The 20735-nt window shown below is 34.7% G+C and overlaps 1 protein-coding gene across 9 annotated transcripts in view; it reads right to left on the bottom strand.

Moving 5' to 3' along the window:
- LOC106665834 (dual specificity tyrosine-phosphorylation-regulated kinase 4-like) overlaps window positions 1-20735 on the bottom strand; it is a 348487-nt gene that overhangs the window by 163293 nt on the left and 164459 nt on the right. The gene's annotated exons all lie outside the window — the stretch shown is intronic.

Here is a 20735-nt window from a genome sequence, read left to right as displayed (position 1 = left end):
CCACTGTTACAACTATAGAGGTTGGTGTATATATACGTGCTTAAATCAAAAACCCTTAAAAGCAATTTATAAAGAAGGGAACAATCCTATTAAACACCCTATATACTGCTTCATTTAAGATGAATTGTGTCTGGGTCCCCGTCTGTTCATTCGCTGTTGGTGCAGTTTAACTTTCCAACAAAGTTCAACTTCAGACCATAAGCGAGTATGGGCGGAACAGAGACGATTGATGATAAAAACTTATCCCATCGACAAATTGGCATTCCAAATTTTTTAAACCGATTTTCTAAAAAATATCACAGAAATGTTTCTTTTACGAGAAATACCTGTTAATTTATTATTATTATTTGGTGTTTTAGCGAGTGTTATTTACGTTCGAATTATGATGAAGTATTAACATGAGGAATGGACAAACTAGATTCATGTAAATACAGCCTAATCTAGTACGTCAGAACGCGCAGAAAGTTAGAACGCAGCATATGCGTACATGTACTGAATATGCCAAAACCAAAAATACAGCGAGAATTGCAGGAAGGTGATTTAAAATGTGATATAATTATCGTAATTATGTTACAAAACAAACAATAATTATCGGGTAAATTAAATATAACATTGGAAAAAGATGATATTTTTCGAACAGTTGCGCCTGTAATGTTCCAATTAGGTAGTGAAACCTCCCATAAACGAGTTAAACAGGTGATCGTGGATCCACCTGCGTGCATCGGTCCCATAGATACCGACGATGGAAAGGAATGAACACCTGGTGAAGTTAAACGACCGGATTAATTTTTTATCCACCCGATCTCTAACTATACACCGGTAGTCCTTTACGCAATTTCTACGTAATCCTGAGAAGATGAAGGAGCGATTCAAAAGATGAGGAGAGAGCGAGAGAGGTCAGATCGGAAGGTTCGTGAAGTGGAGGAGTGGTGCAAGCCTTGCTTCACAGACCTATATATAAACGCGCGATCCGATCACAGAATGATCTTCAAACGCTTATCATTTCCCTCTGTCTACCTCTCTCTTTTAATCATTATAAAGTCGATTTCTACGGAAACCTCATTGGGATACTTTTCCTTAATGTCCACATCTCTACCGGGAAAGAAAATGCAATACAACTGTAACAAGAGTCGGAAAAATTGCATAATGCATAAGAATGACCTCATTCGGGAAAGAAAGTTATTACAACTTGTCCCGGCAACCTTGGACTCTAGCCTTTGACCCAATTGGAAAAGTTTTCTTTCTTTCGTTATTCGATGCTATCAATTTTCAACGTACTAATTCGTAAGTCTGCGACTTTCTCCCAAATAGGCATCAGGGTCGTGGTCCTTGGAGAACTTTCGTAAAAAGTACTCAAATAAATTTACATGAAATTGCATATACTCAAGTATTAATGTACTAAAGTTAATAATTACAATTAAAATATAAAAACAGCATGCGAACATCATGCCATTGTGATGTGTACTATGATGTGATCTACCTTACACAAATCTGTACTCCAGTATATGGTGCTAGTAAGTTATAAATTTTATACTCCTGTGGAAAATAATAAAATGCAACAATTTTAATTTTTTTTACTAGTTTAGAATCCATTCCCGTTACTACAAGGGATGCCCGAGATCAAAATCCTTTTGAGGTTGACACATAGTCTAGCGGTATATCCAGAGGCTGGATGGCAAATTGTTTTTCAAAGGCACATGACCCAATAGTCGTAAATCTTTCTCCGGGAATCATTGCCTTTCAAGGAGTCACTCCGATAGGATTTTTATGCATATGGGACTATCTGAATTTTGTTTTTTTTTCAAATACAATGAAGTGTATAACTTTGATTCATCATGACGTGTAGAAATAAATCTGTTTTGGCTGTAAAGTGTACAATGCTTTCCTGATTTTCGACGATTTATCTTTTCAAAGAATCTCGTAAACGCGGTTTTCTACTCTCGGGAGGGCAACCTTAATTTCCTTCGCAAAACCGTAAATCACTCAATATTTCAAGCCCTTTTCCTGTTGCAAATTACCAAATTAAATGAACCAGCCCTACGGAAAAAAATACCTACTCACAAATACTCAAACAAACCGTATAAACACCAATAAACAGCAAATAAACAATGATACTAAATTAGAAGTATTTCTTTAAATATTTTTCTTTCGATAAACGCAAAATTACAGTTATCTGGTGACGATCTCTATTTAAGTACAATACAGAAGCTCCTACGTGATGCTACACTTGCATATCGCAAGTTTATAATTTAATACATTAGTTTTCGTGGTCCGCTTGACTAATTAATATCTTTCAATTAATTAAGTTTTTTTGTTTAGATAAAAAAGTCAGTCTCACGAGCGGGATTCGAACCCACGACCTTCGGCTAGAATCGCCGCTGCTCTACCACTTGAGCTATCGTGACCTCGATCCACTCGGACACCAACTTCCTATCTTAACCCCACCTTTTGAATTTTCCCTCCTTTTTGCCATTTTTCAAATGCCGTGTAATCTAGTTGATTCTCGGCGACAAATGAAATGGCCACGGAGAGCTTTAGTGAAGGTATACTTCATTTTTACTTATTAAATCTATTAGGTTGCAAAATGGCAAAACGTAGTTACCTTTAAGACTATCAAACTTTTGCTTTTATAAATTTTCCTTTTAACATACCCCCTCAACTAATATAAAATCTCAGTTGAATTTTTTTGTTATATACGCAGTAATTAATATAGAGCAAAAATCCAATTAATATGAAACTAAACATCGCCTTTAAATTGAGGCCTCCCAAACTTTGATCCGCGACGAACTTCGAGATATATCAATAATAACAAAAATAAACGTAGAGTGAACAAATACAATTAAAAACTAATAACAATGAGTACTGCAAACGAAAGTTTTTTTATTTTTATTTACTCACTCGATGTTTATTTTTTCACACATAAGGTAAGTGAGGAGGATGGGACTTGATTGGTCGGTCGATCGATCGGTTTGCTAGGAAGTCTATTGTTGATACTGGGGTCCGTCATTATCGAGAACTGCTTCTTCCCTGGATTTTTCCAATGTTGTATACAAAAAGCCGTTGTTTCTTGAAAATGTGATTTACGCTCAAACTTCTCTCGCGAGTTCACTACCTATTTTTATCTTCCTCATTGATCTTAACTTGCAAACCACTTCCTGCCAATGTAACAGGTTTAGAAATAATCCATTTGTTGAGCGATATTTTTACAATTAACGAAATTCCATTGAGTGTATACAGATGGTGCAAAAGCAATGAATGGCCAAACAGTCGGAAGGATTTCTAAAATAAAAAATAAACCGAAGTATTGCAGCACCAGTCATTGTGTTCTCCACGAATTAAACAAATGCCAGCATCTTTTAAGAAATATTTGGATGAGTCTTTTCAAATTATTAAGTATATCAGGTCGCAGCCGTTGAAATCACGACCTTTCACAATACTATGTGGTTCCCTGCTTCTTCATACAAAAGTGAGGTGGCTGTCTCGTGGGAAGCACGTTCACGATTACAGGAATTACGTTCTGAAGTCTCATCTCTGGTGACCACTATTTATCAGATATTTTCATGAAAATGAATGAGATGAGTTTCTTTGCAAGGGAAGAGTATCACACTTTCGATGCTAATGACAAAGTTCGCCCCTTCATAAGAATAATCCAGTTTTGGGTTGAATCTGTTGAAAAAGTTTACAAGGAAGAGGTGGAGTGTTTTCCCCTGTTAAATTTATATATTTATTTTATTTTTTTAAAGAAAATGAAAAGGAGCTAACGAACGACACCTTGATTGATGAAATATGTGAACATCTTCGAAGTTTGGAGATGTCCTTTGAGTACTACTTCCCAAAGCTGCAAGACCATGAACGGGTGGTCAAACCGTTTTCCGTTTCGACAAAGCCAACCAGTCTATTTTCATGTGAATACGAACGTTTAATAGACATTACTTTTACCTTGAAATTTACTTTTGCCTCCGATACTTACCCCAATATTTGGCTCCATCTGGAAAACAAAAAATTTCAACCACTCACTGAAATAGCAAAACTTGTTCTTCTTCCATCTGTCCCAACTTCTATATGCGGATCTGGATTTTCTATCTATACAGCTACCAAAACATAATACCGAAGCTGTCTAAACACTGAACCCGACACCCTTCTCCAGCTTAGTTCAGGCTAATACAACCTCGCTCTTCCCATCAACTCATTACTCATTAATGTTCAAATTATAAGTGTCGAATTTACGTACGTATCGATTCCGTTCTGCCCATTTTGACTTTTAAGCTACGGTTTTTGTAATTAAAGAACGTCAATCTAACGTTTGTTTCATAGTGATATCCCTTCCATCACCTAATTAGCAATGGGCTGGCCAATTTATATAACTTTAATTTACTACATACTATAAGTATCTAATTTTAAATATTTGTATGAGAGGGTCCCCCTTGGATATTTTCCGTGTAAGGGGAACGCTGATTAAAACATTTGGGAAGCCCTGGTCTAAATCATCACGAACTGGTTAAAAACCGATAACGGCGTAGCTAGGCTAAGCTCACACGACATCTCAGCATTGAAAAATGGTTGCTTTATAAGTACGAATGCCAAAAATATCAGGCAAAAGATAAGGAAAGAAAATATGTGTCAGAATTAAAGAGAAGAACGTTAGGGACGGTTACGGAGAAGAACTTTAGATGGTAATTACTGACACACACATACACCCACACACTCTCTCTCTATCACACACACAAAACCTCTACAATCGATAGTTTAATTGAATCATTGATGGTAACAAAGGTCAACATGACCTAAATCTGAGAGTACTGTAAATAAAGCGTTTCAATTCAACTAATTTGAATTCTCTCTCTCTCTCTCTCTCTCTCCTCGCTCGCTCGATTTCACTACTCTCTGTTTCTCTCTCTTTCTATCTGTGTCCCTATCTGTCTCTCTTATTCGCTTTATCTCACTGTCGCCCCTCATCTCGTCAAAATCGGCTGAATTCGATGACTCCAAATAAAAACCCCATTCATTCACTCTGTCTCACTCATTCTCTTTCTTTCTATCTCTATTTATCTTCTCCCTCTGCCCCTCTATCTCTTTTTTTCTTTATCCTTCTTGCTATCTCCCTCTCCCTCTCTCTATCTATCTAATCTATCTATTTATCTGTCTATCTTTATTTATCTATCTATCTCCACCTCTCTCTTTTCACCCTCATGATCTCTTTGCAAACACACACACACACGAATTATAGCTAGTGATTCATGATTAGTAGTGATGTGTCCATTGTGGCAGTGTTATTAGTGTTTCACTTTTCAGCCTTTTTTCTTGTTTCACTTTTGATCGTTACCGTTACGGGTAGTTTCCGTTTGGCCCGCGATAGTGCACGGACCCTTTGGGATTTCGAGAGTTGTCACCGAATCCCCCCAACTTACTCGGGAAGTTTTAATCCAAAAGGTGCTCCCTCGTGTATTAGCGGTGAACGCGCGAAGCATCCGACCCACATAACGCTAACAAAGCCATTGAACAGCCCGAACTTACTTCGTAAGGACTGGCAGTTAACACTAGAAGCGGAATCTGAAGGACTTATAATTTGTTATACTTATTCGCCACTATGTGGATGAAAGTCGGCATACACCCAACACTATTCAAATCTTCATATTACTCTTATTTAATAATCTCGAAAGCTTACTGCGCTGTACCACAAAATCATCATAATTTCATAATAGACCGACAAGAAATGTATCTCATCAAGAATAATAGTGAAAAAAGAGTAGGATTCTAATTTGGATTGTATTAAAATACATCTACACGGAAAACAAACACTCTGAGCTCTGAAGATTATCTCAATAAAGATCGAAACGTTGGCACGATAAAAAAATGTTTTTCTAAAACGAACGTCACACCAGACCGCGTCTCACGATCTCCAATTAATATATTTTTTATATTGTATTAGTTTTAAACTTTTCTACATAGATGCATAGATTCGCATGTATAAATTTATCTAAAATAAATATCCACATTAACGGAAAGACTGAGTTTTGAAATCGTAAATTCATATGTAGAAATGAAAGCCATAACGATAATATTGAGTGGAAATTTAAAGGGTGAATATTATCTTCTCCATGTAAAGATTTTATGAAGGCTATAGAAAAAACGAAGTTAGCGATTATAAGCACAATGATCAAGTTAGTTCCGAATAAATCTGATCCGCAATACAAGCGTATAATCTATGGGTTTTTAAAATTTTTAATTCAATATTCTAATATTTATTTAAAGTATATCTGTATCACAACTCTAAATATATGATGTCTTGCAGCATAATTAATATACAATCTTCTCAATGGCTGGAGTTTCATCATATGTTTGCCGCACAAAGCTGATATTTCCTTGGAATTTTTGGCATATTATTTAAAAGATTTGGCGTTTGGTTCGGGATATTTTTTTTACATTTTTTAATTAAATAAAATTTCTACACTGATAGCCAAGAGAATAAGTATAAATGTTTATGTTCATTTTATTTTTAACTACTTGACCCAATTTTTACCGCCAGAAATTGTTTTTTACCTCTGCTATTCAAGGGTATGTGCAATTAAAAAATCTCTCTAAAAGATTGCTTTTTACAAAAGCCTAAAGGCAGCAGTTATCACTGTATTTATTTATAATTTCTTCGAAAGTGGTTGATACGAAATAAAAATCCCTGCTGGGCGAAAGCACGAAAATAATGCTTTTCTCATCAGAAACAGTTGCCCGGCTACGATCAAAGACGGGTGAGCGAGAATGGTTTAAAAATGGAGAAACGAAGGCAACATATCCTTCACACGGATGTCAGTCCGATGAATTATTCATTCGATAACCGTGGGCCGAAGTCTAACCGGCCAGGAAAGAAAGACATGGAAAAAGTAAGAGTACTGAGAAAGACTTTCCTCGGTTAATTAATCACGGATTTATTGCTCCCTTTGAAGACCAGAACCATCACGTTGTTTTTATGGGAGAAAGTCAATTATTAATTAACTAGACTTTAAATCAAAAAGTGACCGCGAGACCGGATATTTTTACTAATTTATTCCCATGGAGATGAATGTACAGCTGGGCTTTTGCGAATGATCATCAAAATAGTATTTGCATATTATTTAAGCACTTTCATGGCTGAAAAATTTAATTGTGCAAAATAGATTTGACCGTTTAGTTTGTTCATTTGCTTATATAATTATCTACATAGATATCAATAAATAGGCTATTAATAATTCATAAAAGTTATTTCAAAAAAGGTAGATTTATATGGTATCAACCATCAAAAACTGCCTGAAAATTGTCAGATCAAAGGATTCACGCGAGCCCGATTAATTAAAGGCTCGTAAAAAATATTTTTAACCATCAAACGTTCGCATGTAGATGTTCATACTAGAAATTTAAAAAAAATATATATTTTGTATATAGTACTGTATGTAATATCTGTAATAATGATAATAATAATAATAATTAAATAATAAAGCAGTAAATTTATTAAACTTTTGTTTTCACATTTAAATTTACAAAAGAAAACGAACATTCGTCCGTCTGCCAGGTTGATGGTTTTTTAAATCAAATAATTGTACATATATCGAAAATAAAAACAGAAGAGAATGATGCGTATCATAATGAAACCGTGAATGTTTCAACATATATAATAAGGTATTTCATCAAAATAAGTAAATTAACAATAATAACGGGGGCGTCGGTGGCCGCAACAGTTTGAGCGTCGACACGGCGCTCATCGCTGTAAGGTAAAGGTCCCGGGTTCGAATCCTGCGGCCCTGCATTCGAACCCGACATACTTACAAATGTTTTTTTTTTNTTTTTTTTACGGGCAACCCGAGGGTTGAACCTCTGCTGTTGCGAGCCCTCGTAAAAAACAACAATAATATGTAATGTATCTTTATGTTTTAGTTTTCATAGCAATGCTCTAACAACAAATAAATATGCGAATAGGAGTGTTAATAATATGTAACAAGTGGATTTACATTTTTTCAATCTACTAACAACATACGAATAATGACATAGGGACAATTGAATTATAATTAAAGCAATAACCAATCATAGCATTAGATTTAAGATATAATGGGTGAGGGAAATTGTTCTTCTTATTATTTACATTATTTCTACATAGTTAAATTCTGGTACGAAAAATTGCCTGTGTTTTAATGCATTCAGCTGATGTTTAAATAGTCGGTTCCAATCCTTACCATTTAAAATGTCAATAGCATATTCTCGCGAGTTTCAGAGTCCCCTGTTCCGCTTTTTAGGGGAATTGGGAATTTTTAATTGTATATAGCCTTCAAAATATGTTTTTCGTTTCTGTGTCTTGTATGAGAGAAAGTATTTATTGGTGTGAATGGGGTGGGGCTGATGGCGAAGTAGCTTCTCCATCGCCTCTCAGGTTGTGTGTAGGACTTGGGCCCATGGCGGAAATTTTATAAAACTACCCCCTCGACCCCAATCTAGGTTAGTTTATTAGAAGGAATAGGTAGATGGAGGATTATCGAGTACTCCATCCACCAAATAGTATGAGTGCGATCAATGTATTTAGGTATGAATGTATTTATTGGTGTGATTTTGCATCGAGTGTGTAGCGGTACCATGTTAGTGCTTCGCGGCTGAAATGACCAAGCTGTCGGATGCCCCTGTCAAAAAAAATAGCACTTTTTCGTGACAATTGCTTCAAGCCCCACACATCGACCCTAAACTCCTCCAACACTACATTCAGCTAGGAAGTGATAATGGTCTTACGGCGTACCCGAATAAAAACATAACATTTTACTTTTGCAGGTGAGAGCCAGGGTTTTCAATTTAGCCCATAGAGCTCTCCTCTCATTCGAAAAATGGTTCTAATAAAGAATAAGCTATTTTTACTGTCATATATGTATAAGCTTTGTCCTAACGTCAGATTAAGTTGTTTGTATAATCCATGTGAAGTTGCTAGCGATGCTTTTATTGGTTGCTATTAACGTGAGACGTCTTAACATAGCGTAAAACGTTTTGAATCACGCGGGTGTGAGATATATTGTATTATGCATGTGTATATATATACACACATACATAATACCCTTCAATATATATACATATATACATACATACCCTTCAAAAAAAAATATCTATACACAAACACACAAACCATTTCAAAAATGGCAAAAAGGAGGGAAATTCAAAAGGTGGAATTGAGATAGGAAGTTAGTGTCCGAGTGGATCGAAGTCACAATACCTCAAGTGCCATGTGGTAGAGCAGCGGCGTATCTAGCCGAAGATCGTGGGTTCGAATCCCGCTCGCTGACATTTTTATCTCAACTAAAAACTTTAATTAATTGAAAAGTAATTTATTTGGTCAAGAGGACAACGAAACTAAAAAATAAAATGTAAATTATTTAGAAATGTTTCGTATTTCTCAAAACGATTGCTTTTCATATTGTTTTACATGTTGTATGATTTACTTACAAATACATTAAGCTATCGAAGTCTTGTAAAATACGTCTGTACTATACATATCGTTTGGCGGTTAATCGAGAATGAAGAAACTGTAAATCCTATTTAATTGGCTGTCAAGTTCTAAAATCAGACGAGATCGTTCCACGTATGTTTCGCGAGGGTAACAGGTGTGAAACGTGGAAAGGGGTGGCACACATTGACACTTCAAAACAAATTAATTCGGAAACACTTAAAACGGGCTGCGAGCCACCCCAGCGATCGTCCGTTATAAAGGGGTGACAACGATTAACGAGATCGGTCCCGACACCAGAAAGTAATAACAAGTACCATTAAATAGCGATGTTCTCCCTAATGAAATCGAAGCTCTGGACAACCGTCCTTTTCGCAACGGATCACTCGTAAATACACGACTTTTGTATTAAACGGAGTGAACGGTATGGTCCAAAACAAACCCACTATCTGCCTGCCCTATTAGCATTAAAAATCTATTGAACTTGAGATCTCAATCACCAAATGGTAATATATAAATAATTTATACGAAACTAAACAAGCTTCTAAAGATTTTATATATGCGTATGAATAAACATAACCACCACATGAAAAGTGTACTGGTGTTTTATCAAATCTCCGTGACATTTAATTGCTTAAATTTTTAAATGAATATTTAAGTTAAAGAATATTTCTTATACATCTGCCAATAGGGAAAACGATAGAGAAATTGATCAATTCCCAGTAATGTAGGTAATTTACAATTTAAACGAAAACAAACACATCTCTAGCCCCACAATGAATACTATTAGTAGATCACAACTTATTTAGATTTTCTAGTGTAAAGTAGCTAAAAGAAACATACAATAATTTTTCGTTACGATAAAAACACCCAAATCTCTGAATGAAAAATCTACCCCCAAATCTACTGAAATTGCTAGTAACTGCTTTGCGGTAAGAAAATTCTCCAGATCCGCTGGGAAAAACCAGTATCCGTTACGCTGCATATGTTGAATCGGTTATGGCGAAAAAAAGTGAAATGCGAGACGTCATGTTTCACATCGGCCTTTTCCATGTAAACGCAAGGAAATGATCCGGCTTCCCATGGGACAAGAAAGTATCAATATTTCACGTCTTTGCCTACACATTTCCATGAATGATTGATCAAGCCCATAACGTAAAAAAAAGAGTTGGAAAATAGTTGTATAAAATTGGCCGAAGTTGTTTAAAAACACGGCTTCGAGATTATTATCTATTTCTTACTTTAATTATAATAGGTTTTCCCCAACAGAAAAATGTTTAAAGATAATTCTTTAAGAAAAATATGAAAATAAGCAAGATTTCCGTTTTTTTATTAATCTCTCCGAATTTTGATAAGAACTGCAAAAATAAAATTTTAATATTCAGTATGACTTTGAATGACGGTAAAAAATCAGGGCTAAATAAAAAGGAAAGTCAATTGTAAACATTGTTCAAAGGAATTTGTAAAATGAATATTCAGTATTGATCTTCCAAACCTTTTCGTGAGATCATCAAACAATAATATCGCCTTTCTTTTTAATTTTATTTACGGCTACAATACCGGGTGAAAATGGTTTCCAGTGGCTTATTTCTTTAGTGTGGACACTTCTGAAATTATGCTGCCAGTGTAGTGATCATTTTACGAAATGAACATCAAAGAACAGAATATTATTTGAACAATTATTAAAATAGTTTATCTGAACATTATATCTACATCATAAAAAGTATATTTTATTACATATATAGTCATCGCGTAGCTAATTCGATTCCCCGATTTTATTGTCAAGGATTTCTACGTTTGGGTATTCGTTAAGGAGAAGGTGTGCAGTACATCAGTAAATTCAGTGGTGTTTTAATTCAAAATTGTGGTAGTCCTGATGATAGTTATTCTCAAGTTAGCATAACTTCTCAGAGACTGAAGATATGTATGTATAGATATATATGCTAAATATGGAGCGACGTTAATAAAGCAACGCCAAACAAAACCACTTGAAGGCCTAAGTCCTTGAAAGAAAGTGAGAGGCGGCATCCTTGTAGATAATTTGACTATGAAGTTGTTTTCTGGACAGACAATATGTAGTATGTATTTTTCGAAAATTCTATTTATACTGGGCCCTGAGGGAAAGAAATTAAATTCAGGTGCCGAAGGTTAAAAATAGTTTTACTTAATAAATGCAATTTTTGTATATGAAATTTGAATAAATATTCATCTTAATCGTGTTCACATGATTTGATGATTGTATTTTTTATCTCAACTATTCTTAGAGATCGATTTGTTACCTTTGAACTAATATCGAACACTGACTGGGTTGCATGGATTATTAAAGTAAAAATTACAATAATATCGTGTGACCTATAAAAAACATTACACGGTCAAATATTATGTATGCGCAAAGCATTTCATGATCAGACGTGGTCCTATGGTTTTTTGCAATCCTCAGACTCCTTTTCGAAAACAGGATGTTTTAATTGGACAACGTACATGCTTTTTGCAAATTAGATTTCAACTATTCGATGAATATCTTGGAATAGTTTGATAACAAAACACTGATGAAGGTATAGAAGCGAGCAAGGACGGTACCCAAGATAAGTGGTCACACTTCACGGTCATGATCAATTGGAATATTTAATAAGCTGTTTGTTGATCAATTTGAAAGTATAACAAATTTTATTTTAAACAATTAAAGAACAAGAATTGTTTGAAAGGGCAAGGTCTGTATGTGTATTTTCTTTCTGTCACCTGTTAAAGATGTTTCTTATATAAAAATATATCCTATAAGATTAAATAGGAAAATGTTCTATACGTGATTTACATTCCTGAAACAACGACTTAGTGCACAATTAGTACCCATAATGACTAACTTATACGCCGTCTAGTTCCCAACTGGTAAGAAAGAAAAGATGAGTAAGCTGTGTGAAAGTAAAACCTTCTCTTAATTGACTCCTTTGACCCTCCTTCTGCTCTAGAAAGATAACAAATTAGAAAGTTACGTAATTAGACCTTTGTTAAGATTTAGGGGATAAATCGTCTGATGAGGGCCCTGGGCGGTGTTGGAGTTAAGTTTGTGTTTGACACGCATTTCGCCATTCTCTAACCGTTTCAGGCCTGTAAGGTGTTCAAAAACCAATAAATTCTTTTTACAAGGGACTGTTTCTGAAAGTTTTTCCATTCCCCCGTTCCATAAAGCCTTTAGCGGTATGTGCTAAGGGTTGTCGTGAGACCGCGTGCGTGCCCGTCCCAAACATGATACCTGACAGGACGGGGCCGGAAGAAAACGTGGTAAACAACGTGTCGGTCGAATATTGGAGATAAACACTTATTATCTGTTCTTCCAAAAACATCCAAAACACAAGGCAAATTCTTTGTCTTACATGATAAAAATGCCAAAGATCTCAATAAAGTAAATTAATTAAAGTTTATCCGTTTTCAAAAGCAAAGAGAAACTAATTTGTTGCTGTATTATTGCTTCAATAAATTATAATATTCTGATTACACTTCCGCAGGAAGTAGTTTTTTTAATGTTTGCTTAAATAAAAACAATATTTATGACCTTCACTCATCAATAAATACGCAGGGCAATGTATAATAATATCTTTTTTCTAACGGAATACCTGTTATTTCTATTTCTTCCATGATTATTCTATAACAAGATACAAAATCAGATTTAATTATCTGAAAAACATTGGTTTAGGTGTTATAAACTGTAATGAAATCGAGCTTTTAATCATTAATTTTTTTACAATTTTGCATAAAATGTTTTTCAAAGGTGTGGTTTTGTAAACCAAAGGACCGGCATACACCTTTACACTTATTTATAAAAATCCTTGCGATAAGATCGTGGGCGTGGGCGTTTTGCGGGCGTATTAAGTCCCTACACCGTTAGTCAAGCTTTTTTTAACCGGACTTGTAAATATAAAGCTGGATATACAAGTGGAAATTAAATAATTGCGTTTTAAAATTTTCGTAGTAGACGTAGAATCTAGTATAAGTCTTAACTAAAAGTCGAATATTAACATTTGCTTTGTTAAACACTGATTGCCATTGAGCTTATATTTTCTTCTAGCGACTAGAGAACCTAGAAAAATTAATGGAAATCTCGGCTTATATATTATGAGAATCTTATGAGAACTGTTTATTTTAGAGGAGATTCTTCGAAAGCTCAACTGAAAAAATTCAGGACAATCTTTACGATATTTTCTTATTATTATTATATTATTCTTTATGGTTAAAACTATAATTTTTAACATTGTAAGCTGATGTTTATATTTGTTAACTATATTCATTATTAGAAATAGTTTCAACGTCGATGATGTGAAAAAATTTCTCAAAAGCTTGTCGAAGGAATTGAGTGTTTTTCTTTCTTTAAAATTCCCCTTATTATTTTGATACAGGCCGCATTAAAATATATAATGAAAATACGTCATATAATTCTGTGTCATAGTAAAAGAAATCTTGAAAAAGGTTTAGAAAGGACTAAAACAATCAATGAAATGCTGAAAGAAAATTATTGAAACAATGTTATACAATTTTTGACCAAATTATTAGAACATAGAGCATTTTCAAACAAATCTTTATTACAATCTGCCATTTCTATATTCTACATGAATTGTGCATGCATAGACAAATTTAAAAACTATTTACATTTCATTGAGGAGTGAAAATAATTAAAATTTATCGCCCATTGCACTTCACTTCGTTATTTTAACTTAACTACATCCTTAGAAAGGAGCTCGCGAGGTTATTTTCTGTTTCTTCTTATATATGTGGGATTTTAAGCTCGTTATGGAGGGTAGTACTAGTAATATGGAGCATTTACAAAGGATGTAAGGACTTTTAATTGACAGAAAAGGTGAATATTTGACGGTTTAGAGGTTCCCTGTTCTACACGGAAAGTAACTGAATTTTGTAGATTGTAAGGTTTGCTTTTCGTTCCAGATGATTGTCGTCCCCTATATATGAAGACCGTTGCGTTTATTTAGGTCTTAGCGTTTCAGTCGCATAAGCGAGTCCATGGAACCTAAGGTAACGACCGCAGTCAAACTTGGGGATTGGTATTATACTAGATAGATGAGAGGAGGTATGAATCGGAGTGTAAATATGACGCACTTTCATTGATTCTTATTTTACATTACACCAGTCGACTATGCATGACCTCTTCTGCACATCCAAACATGTAGGTTCGGGGTCAGAGGATACTACTACTGAGTCATCTGCAAAGGAAACAAGTGAGAGGTGTAGTTAAGACATCTGCAGTACAAAGGGTCTATCCAAGCATCTATTAAAAGAGGGTATTTGAAAGGATTCGCTTCAATTTGTACAGGAGACACTTAAACTTAAAAATAATGATAAAATGGGCTGAATAAAAATTCAGTCCTAAGGACGACTGAAAAGACAGCTGATACAAGACTTACATACAGCGATGTCTAAAAAGAATTAACTAGAGTTAATAAGAACAATTATCTCAAAGTCAGTTTTGGGGATGATTCAGATAATTTTAGTGATATTTCAGTGATATCTAGATAAAATCGATATTAATCTAACATAAGAAGAATTCAAAATAGTCTAACAATAATACTTGAAAGTACTCAAACATTCTAGAAAACGATTATTTGGAGGTCATGAGATGCTGTCTCGTGTGACGTAGGTTTAGAAAAACATATTCTTTATCGAACCGACGTTTCGATCTTTATTGAGATCATCTTCAGGACTCAAAGTGTTTGTTTTCTGGATAGATGTGTCATTATTGTGTGTCGTGTTGAGAGTGCCCAACACTTTGAGCACTGAAGGATGATATCAATAAAGATCGAAACGACGGTACGATAAAGAAAATGTTTTTTCTAAACCTACTTCATACCAGACCGCATCTCACGATCTCCAAATAATCAATAACTAACGGTCACTAAACACCACACAATTCTAGAAAACATTCGGTAAATTCTCAGAAGGATTCAGAAGAAACTGAACATAATGCTGAAGGGTAGCGAGAATAAAGAAACATATAATTAAATAAAGCTCTCAAGATAATTAAAAAATAATACAGATATTCGGCCGATTTCACATTACAGTCAGATAAATCTTGAAAAAAGGACTTCTAGAAGGTAATCCTACAATATTTCGATACAATTCAGAATAATAGGAAACATTCATATTTTATAAAGTAGTTTGCAATGATCTTTAGGATTAGACTATATTATTAATCTTTAACACTTAAACATTACGATTTGCAGTTATTCGCCATGTCCTCGGAAAATAGTTTATTGTTTTAATCTCATTTTAAATGGCATGTTGGTTCGTTTCAAGCACACCAGCTTTAAATGTTAAGGCGTAATCGTATCGTTAAGTTCGTGATGAAAAGAACTGCTTGACCTTTACGCAGATGTTTATTCTAAGCTCAGCAGATGATATCTCCTATTCGTGGATTTGCAATTTAAGCCTATCACCTAATGAAAAATTGGTATTACTACATATTACATTTCATTCTCGTTATAATGGAAGCAATTATAAACCATTTTCCAAGAAAAACCGAGTATTAATAGAATATGGATAAAATATGCATTAATTATTCGACCAAAGAGGTTGAATTACAGTCCACCTACTGGATTTGCATACAAGGTTTACCTTCATGACTCGAGTGTAGAATAATATCAGGTAGCATATCGTATAACCCGAGCTTATACGGCCCAATAACCGTAATGGTTTAACGTCACGTATCTCACAGAGCTTAGGGCCAGCATACCGCATACCATTATCGAGCCGGGTATGAAGAAAATTAAGTAGTTCGACCAAGAAACCAATGGATGTAGGGACTACGTGTGATTTCCAGGTGCAGGTGTCATACGGTAAAAGCACCTGGCCCAACCCTTTCGGTCACAGATGGCTGAGTCTAATAGCTTGGTAAATAAGATGAGGCTGACAAGGTAAAAAAACAAAAACTAAATGGTCAATAAACGTGTAGTACCGTTTACAAGAATTTATTTGTACCAGGAGGTGTTTGTTTATTCAAATACGCTTTTTTGTAATGGCACAACACACACTTTAAACTACGAATTTTCTTACCAACATTTAAATGAAAACTAATCTCTCTGAGACAATATAAAACCTAAGGACCTAACCTTTTTAAAACTTTTTTATCTAAACCAAGACCTTACATAAAAAGAATAGTTAATTGAAAGAAGTAACTTGGTCAATTGACCACTAAAACGAAAATAAGAAACTGAACACAGCATAATATTTTTTGTCCTGTACCAGAACGAATATAAACTCATGAAAAAGACATTTTCTGAAAAATCTGGAAGGTATGTGATAATAACAGTTAGCTTATGACAACGTTCATAAATCATAAAATAACATTAACCATTAATCGTTTCACATACTTGTCTCACAAAAGTAATCGAAGATGGCGCATTTTTCTTTAAAATATTACTTTTCAGTATTAGGACTATCTACATTTTTATTGTATGTTATATTTCATATATAACTTATTACAAGCTAAACCTAAAATTAAAACAGTTTTTAGATGACTAAATTAGTAAATGTGTATCACAAAAGTAATCGGAATCAATTTGTTTACTTATTTTTATTTAGTTTTCTCGTATTTCATCGATGGTAAGTCTGTGTTTCTCGATTATTATATTATAGTTTGTTTTTTTAAAAACAACCGCAAAAGTCTAACGTTTCTTCAATGGAAAAACATCTCTACTTTATTTTTCTGCGGGAAAAAGGAATAACCGTCAAAAAAATAAGTCGAGGGATGGGAATTTCGTTGTTTACAGCCCATGTATTGGGCGGATCCGTAAATGTAGAAAGACCGAATCGCCAACGCATACAAGACAAATCGACCAAAAATCTTGCAAATGAGGTACTATTAAGAACGGGTAAAAATCCGTTTATGGACGCTCCCAAAATCGCAGCAGATCTTCGTCCGTCTGGAGAAAACGTGGTAAACCAGGAAACTATTGGCCGTGTATTACGTAAATCCAATTTTTATGGACGAGTAGCGAGAAAAAAGTGGTTCATCAGTCCGTCTAATAGAAAAAAGCGGCTAAGCTTTGCGACGCGATATGATTCTGGGTCCAACTCTTTCTGGGTTGATGTAATTTTCTCGGATGAAAAGAAATTTAACCTCCACGGTACCATCGGTATTACAATAGGAGAGGAGCCATTGTAGCCATCCAAAAATAGGAGTTCGAGCCTCAAAATACATAATATATAGCAACTGTCTTTAGAAACTTATCAGTTATTGAAGGAATCGTGAACAGTTATAAATATGTAGATATATTAACTATTAATGGATTATCAAGTGCGACGAAATTAAGAATTAACAGAACATTTAAATTTTATCAAGATGATGATCCTAAACATGACGAATGGCTTCTTTATATTGGTTCAAAATGTACTAGAAATCACCAGCTCTCAATCCCTTTGAAAATATGTGGGCAATAGTTTATAGAGAGTTGAGAACAGAGCCAATATTTACATGCTAAAACTAAAAATTTAACAAACTTGGAAAGGTCTTGCCTCTTAATCGGTTAAAACAGGTTATGAAAAACAAAGGACTACTAAATATTAATAATTAAAATTTACTGTTTTATACATCTATTAGGTTTCGTGGTCCGATTGACCAAATAAATTCTTTTCAGTTAATTAAGACTTTGGTTGAGATAATAAGTCAATGGCACGAGCGGGATTCGAACCCACGAAATTCGGCTAAATGCGCCGCTGCTCTACCACTTGGACACTAACTTCCCATCTCAACCCCACCTTTTTTTAAATTTTTTTTATTTATTTTTATTTTATTATTATTTATTTATTATTATTTTATTATTTATTAACTAAATAAATATCATTACTGCCATTTTTTTTCTCTCTACTAGAATTATAATTTGTATTCGGGTTATTGTGGTTACTTCACTATAAAACACGATAATAGTTTTTAATATTAAAACACGATTTTTTCGTAATGAAACACTGTTTCAACATAATGATTAATAAGACTTGGGATGTTTTTTAAACCGTTATACAAATAAAACCAGTCACAATATTTAATTTATCGTTGACCGTTTCAATACTTTTTATTTCGTGTCGTCACAGAATATTTCAAAATGGGGCTTAGTGAGTTTGGAATGAGCTTTGTACACCTCTACGGTGAGAACACAGTTAACTAAGGAGGCTTTGTAAAAAGAGAGACACGTGGCCTGAATAGCTATTATTGTATCTTCTTTTATATTATATTTCTCTTTAAGTATTTTTTCTTCTTGTCGGTAAAGGGACAAAAACTATCAAATCCCGGATTAACGCTTAGGAAGAAAAGCTCTGCTTTCTGGATCATGACCGTCACCCAGGACCACCTACTTATCCCAACGAACTTCGTTGTTTTAATTTCGCTTTCTTATCAGTGTTGTGTAACTCTCTCACGCCTTGACAATTTAAACAGAAAAAAGTTGTTAACAGGGCCGGATCCCTTATCGGTTGTGGTGGAGGAAGAAAATTAATTGGGTTATAACTTACAGTTTAATTCGCGATTGTCTGACGAGTGATGATTGCTTTTCAAACCTCTTCATTCTTGACCGACCGTACAGTAAATTATTTTTGCAACTGAAATGTTCATTTGATCATGATAAAATAACATTTTGTGGCTATTAAATATCGACAAAAATATATTATTTTCAAAATTTTGTCTATTTTTTCTTATCGTCGAGTTATCTATTGTTTTACCTTCCTAGCCCCCTTTCATAAATATAATATCCTATATATTTTTTATATTCTTTCTTTCTAACAAGCTTTTAATCGTTTGAGATTTTTGCTTTGATGTGATGAACTTGTAGTTTTCCAGACCAAAACATCCAAGAAAACTACAATTACTTGCATTCTTTCTGTTTATTTTCAATCTGTCTAACTAATTATATTTCCATCTATATAACTCTTTAAAATATCTTTTAAACTTTCTTCGCTCTTCTCTCCTTCATTCATACATTCTCTCTTTCTCTCTCTGTCGCTCTCTTTCTCTGTCCTTCTGTAACTCACTCTCTCTCTCTCTTTATCTAAATACCTATCAATCTATCTATCTGTCTGTTGGACTATAAAGGAGAGGAAAAACGCAGAAGAGCATCAGATACAACTATATGGGACACAGATGGCTCCAAAACAAACGAAGGAACCGGATCAGGAGTTTTCTGTACAAGCTCAAAAAATGAGCAATCAAACTCATTAGGGAAGTACAGTTCAGTCTTTCAAGCAGAAACACATGCCGCCATCAATGCTTGTGCCCTGGAAAATCTTAAAAGAGGTTACACTGACGAAACAATCCTCATAAGATCAGATAGCCAAGCCGCCATTAAAGCATTAGCATGTAAAAGAATCACATCAAAATTAGTCAGTGAATGCATCTAAAATCTCCAAAACCTGGGGAAACACAACAACCTGATGATATCTTTGGTACCAGGGCACAGGGGAATTTTGGGTAACGAGAAAGCAGACAGACTGGCCAGAGGAGGATCTGCAAGACCATACATAGGCCCCGAACCTATTCTTGGGACAATAAAAACAAATATAGAATCCTCCATCGCAGAATGGATCCAAGCAAAACAAAAGGAGGAGTGGATAAACTCTTGCGGTGCTAGACATAGTAAACCTATGATGAAACAACCCTCACCGAGACTGGCAAAAACACTGCTGCAATTGGAGAGGGCCAAACTCAAAGGAGTGGTAGAACTACTAACCGGTCACTGGCATCTGAGAAAGCATCTACACAACATGGGTATATACAGCGATGATCCCATGTAATGAGGAGGAGGCAACAGCCACTCACATCATCTTCGAAAGCGAAGCAACAGCTCAATGGAGATTTAACCTAACGTACGGAAAAAACTTAGGGAATCAAATTGCAGCAGCAACAGTCAATGAGCATTGAGTCTATTGACTGAACTAAGGAACTAGGAAGGTACAACAAGCCAGAAGGCCTGCTGTGCCTGGGGAGTACAAACCCCCACTTCCTAGAATCCTTTTCTACCATACCATACCATACCATGACAGGCAAATTTACTCAAATGAACTCTCTTTTGTTCTCTTTAGTAAATTATGGTGCATTATCACTGGGAGTCAATTTCTCTCCCTCTCCCCTTGCCTCCAACAATCTATCTATCTAACAAACCTCTCTATATATCAGTCAATCAATCAATCAGTCATTCAATCTATTTATCTATCTATCAATTTATCTTTCTCTTTCTCTCTCGTTTCTTCTAGTGAGGTCATTCGCGACTTGAATTTGCGAGAATTTTTAAATAAAACTATT

This window comes from Cimex lectularius, unplaced genomic scaffold (assembly GCF_000648675.2).
Source record: "Cimex lectularius strain Harlan isolate CLEC.00 unplaced genomic scaffold, Clec_2.1 scaffold12, whole genome shotgun sequence".
Classification (NCBI taxonomy): domain Eukaryota; kingdom Metazoa; phylum Arthropoda; class Insecta; order Hemiptera; family Cimicidae; genus Cimex; species Cimex lectularius.
The sequence above is the reverse complement of the archived record's forward strand: the minus strand, read 5'-3'. Positions and strand labels throughout refer to the sequence as shown.